The sequence below is a fragment of the Macaca nemestrina genome, chromosome 7, assembly GCF_043159975.1.
Source record: "Macaca nemestrina isolate mMacNem1 chromosome 7, mMacNem.hap1, whole genome shotgun sequence".
NCBI classification, from domain to species: Eukaryota; Metazoa; Chordata; class Mammalia; order Primates; family Cercopithecidae; genus Macaca; species Macaca nemestrina.
The window spans coordinates 98,666,866-98,671,319 of NC_092131.1; the positions used below are offsets into that span (position 1 = coordinate 98,666,866).

A 4,454-nucleotide genomic window follows, 5' to 3' on the forward strand; every position below is an offset into this window, starting at 1 on the left:
TAAGTTTTTTTTTTGTATTTTTAGTAGAGACGGGGTTTCACTGTGTTAGCCAGGATGGTCTCGATCTCCTGACCTTGTGATCCGCCCGTCTTGGCCTCCCAAAGTGCTGGGATTACAGGCTTGAGCCACCGCGCCCGGCCAACAAATAGAAATCTAATCAAAAAATTAGTCAAACTCTATAAACAAGTTTATGACAAATGCAAATCTAATCGAAAAAACTAATCAAACTCTATAAACCCAACTTGATTTTAAAATTCTAGTGGCTATAACACTCAATAATGTTTTCATGTTGTTTGTGAATCCATTCCATTGATGCATTTAAAGATGTAGAATAAACCATTTCAGAACCTCTGGGAGGACCAGTTTGGTTATCTTATGATGCTGCTGGATCCCAAAGCACTTCCGAATTCTACGGCGGCATAACTGCATCAAAGAAGAGGGACTTCCCTCTCCAAGAAGAGCTGGACCAAAGGGCTCTCTGGAGGCACCAGCTCCACAGGATATTTGCCTTCAGCATTCTTGGCCTGGGTGTCTGCTCCAAAATCCATGAGCAGGAAAGCCAGCTCTTCACTGGCTGTCCTGGCCACTGCATGAAGTGGGGAATCCTGACCTCTCCCTTGGTTCATGTCTGCTCCTGACTCCAGAAGCTTCTTTACACAGGCTATCTGCTGGTTTTCACAAGCCAAATAGAGTGGAGTGCCCAGGTGGCTGATATTATGGTCAATGTTGCCCCCATAAGCTATAAGAGAGTCAACACACTCCACGTGGCCTCTCCTAGAAGCTTTATGGATGGGGGATGCCAGATCACTCTCAGGTTGAATGCTGGCTCCATGCTGCAGAAGCAAATTCACACAATCCCAGCTGTGGCTAACACAAACATTAAACAGTGGAATGTGCCAGTCTGTTGTCATACCAATCACCTGAGCTCCATGCTTTAATAAAATCTTTACAGAAGAGGGATGACCTCTGAGACGGCCTTCATGGAGTGGGGAAACATGATCTGCCGTGATGATGTTCACAAGCCACCCCTGGCTGATGAGGGTCCTCAGAGACAGCTGATGTCTGTAGATTGCAGTTTCAGGCATAGGAGACCAATCAGACACAGTGAATTTGAAAGAAGCCTGGTGTCAGGAGAGTCTCTTGGCCCCGTGGGCTTGCTCCCATCCATGCCCCCTTGTTCGCCATCCATGGGGCTTCTCCTAAGCAAGCAAGCTCTGCGCTCACTTCAGTTGCTCAGCAAAGTCCAAACTCCATGCTCCCCCTGCTCCTGAAAAAATTCCAGTTCTGTGGCTGGCTGAGCTGCACGCGTCCTGGTCAAGTGGTCTAACTGGCTGGAGGCCCACCAGAGGCCACCTATTTTTTTTCTTTTTTTAAAAGAGTCTTGCTCTGTCACAGTTGCCCAGAGCTTGAGTGCAGTGGCATGATCATAGCTCATGGTAACCTCGAACCCCCGGGCTCAAGTGCTTCTCCCTGCTCAGCCTCCCGAGTGGCTAGGACTACAGGTGTGCGCCACCATGCCTGCTTCATTTTGAATTTTTGTAGCTCTTGCTATATTGTCCAGGCTGGTCTCTAAATCCTGGGCTCAAGTAGTTGCAGAGGGCCAGAACAAAACGCTCCTTAATGGCAATAGACATATTTTGTTTTTTGAGACAGAGTCTTGCTCTATCCACCAGGCTGGAGTGCAGTGGCAGCATCTTGGCTTGCTGTAACTTCTGCCTCCCAGGTTCAAGTGATTCTCGTGCCTCAGCTTCCCCAGTATTTGGGATTACAGGCATGTGCCATGACTAATTTTTGTATTTTTAGTGGAGACTAAAATAAAACAATTTTGCAAAATTGTTGCAAAACTGGGCAACAATTTTGCCACGTTGCCCAGGCTGGTCTCAAACTCCTGACTTCAAGTGATCTGCCCATCTCTGGCTCCCAGAGTGCTGGGATTACAGGCATGAGTCACCATGCCCAGCTGACATATTTTGTAAACAAGGAGAAAAATAGGTGGCTCTTAAAATTTCAGTAAAATGTCCACATTCCTTCTTCTTTTTTTTTTTTTTTTTGAGATGGAGTGTCACTCTGTCGCCCAGACTGGAGTGCAGTGGCACGATCTCGGCTCACTGCCAGCTCTGCCTCCTGGGTCCATGCCATTCTCCTGCCTCAGCCTCCCAAGTAGCTGGGACTACAGGCGCGCGCTACCGTGCCTGGCTAATTTTTTGTATTTTTAGTAGAGACGGGGTTTCACCGTGTTAGCCAGGATGGTCTTGATCTCCTGATCTCATAATCTGCCCACCTCGGCCTCCCAAAATGCTGGGATTACAGGTGTAAGCCACTGTGCCCAGCCTACATTCTTTCTTATACAACAACAGAGGACCAGTGAGTTCCTTCACTTTGAAGACCCCAGGAAACCTGGATACGCAGGATTTCTGTATGGCATTTTTTTTTTTTTTTTGAGACGGGGTCGTGCTCTGTCACCCAGGCTGGAGTGCAGTGGTGCAATCTTGGCTCACTGCAACCTTTGCCTCTCGGGTTCAAGTGATTCTCTTGCCTCAGCCTCCCAAATAGCTGGGACTACAGGCATGTGCCACCACGTCCGGCTAACTTTTGTGTATTTAGTAGAGACGGGGTTTCACAATGTTGACTGGGCTGGTCTGGGACTCCTGACCTCAAGTGGTCTGCCCACCTCTGCCTCCCAAAGTGCTGGGATTACAGGTGTGAGCCACTGCGCCTGTCCTCTACCTGGCTTCTTATAGATGGTTTCTCTTGGTGTATGTTTCCTAGGCTTTTTGACTTTGTGGACTGGAAAACTCTGGTCTCCAAGTCCCTACAAAGTTCCGGATCTTCTATAGATTAGACATTTTAACAGCCTTCATAAAGTGCATTTGAGATCTAAGGTAAACATTCATTACCTGTACACCAACTACTTCAAAGGTTTTATGAAATAAGAATATACATAAAATGCATGAGACAGGTGTACTTTGCTTTATGTGTTTGTGACAAGTTCACACAAGTAAATTTTTAAAATTTTGCTGAGGAGATAAATTTGGCAATTTTTTTTTTTTTTTTGAGATGGAGTCTCACTCTGTCACCCAGGCTAGAATGCAGTGGTGTGATCTCTGCTCACCGCAATTTCTGCCTCCCGGGTTTAAGCAATTCTCCTGCCTCAGCCTCCTCAGTAGCTGGGATTACAGGCGCATGGCACCAAGCTCAGCTAATTTTGTTTTGTATTTTTAGTAGAGACAGGGTTTCATTATGTTGGCCAGGCTGCTCTGGAACTCCTGACCCCAAGTGACCCACCTGCCTTGGCCTCCCAAAGTGTTGGGATTACAGGCATGCCCCACCACTCCCCGCCAGGCAATTTTTTTTTTACCAAGAGTAAATTCAAAGGAGCCTGAGCATGAGTTTTAACAGGTAAGTCTGGTAGAAGATCAGGGAGCATGCCATAAGTGGCATGTACAGTGTACTCTATTATAAAGAGGAATGGTTTTAAACCTTTTTTTTGAGACAGGGTCTCCCTCTGTCATCCAGGTTGGAGTGCAGTGGCATGATTTTGGCTCACTGCAACCTCCACCTCCCAGGCTCAAACAATCTTCCCATCTCAGCCTCCAGAGTAGCTGGGACTACAGGTCATGCTACCATGCCCAGCTAATTTTTTATAGAGAAGGGGTTTCACCATGTTGCCCAGGCTGGTCTCAAACTCCTGACCTCGAGTCATCTGCCCACCTCAGCCTCTCAAAGTGATGGGATTACAGCGGTGATCCACCAGGTCCAGCGGTTTTAAACTTGAACTTACATCTGTGCTTGTTAAAGCACAGATTCCTAAGCTCCATCGCCAGAGATTCTGATTCAGTAGGGCTGGGGGCAGGACTGATAATTTTTTTTTTTTTTTTTTGAGACAGAATTTTGCTCTGTCGCCCAGGCTGGAGTGCAGTGGCACGATTTCGGCTCACTGCAACCTTCATCTCCTGGGCTCAAGAAATTCTCCTGCCTCAGCCTCAAGTAGCTGGGATGACAGGCATGTGCCACCATGGCTGGCTAATTTTTGTATTTTTAGTAGAGACAGTGTTTCACCATATTGGCAAGGCTGGCCTTGAACTCCTGACCTTGGGTAATCCATCTGTCTTGGCCTCCCAAAGTGCTGGGATTACAGGTGTGAGCCACTGCACCTGGCGAGAATGTGTTTCTTTTTTTTTTTTTTTTTTTTTTTGAGACGGAGTCTCGCTGTGTCTCCCAGGCTGGAGTGCAGTGGCGTGATCTCGGCTCACTGCAAGCTCCGCCTCCCGGGTTCATGCCATTCTCCTGCCTCAGCCTCCCGAGTAGCTGAGACTACAGGCGCCCGCCACCACGCCCGGCTAGTTTTTTGTATTTTTAGTAGAGACGGGGTTTCACCGTGTTAGCCAGGATAGTCTCAATCTCCTGACCTCGTGATCCACCCGCCTCGGCCTCCCAAAGTGCTGGAATTACAG

The 4,454-nt window shown here is 47.7% G+C and overlaps 1 pseudogene; it reads right to left on the minus strand.

The window, feature by feature from the left end:
* Positions 1-318: 318 nt before the first annotated feature.
* Positions 319-1,189, minus strand: LOC105479353 (ankyrin repeat and SOCS box protein 9 pseudogene; annotated as a pseudogene).
* Between the last annotated feature and the right edge of the window lie 3,265 nt (positions 1,190-4,454).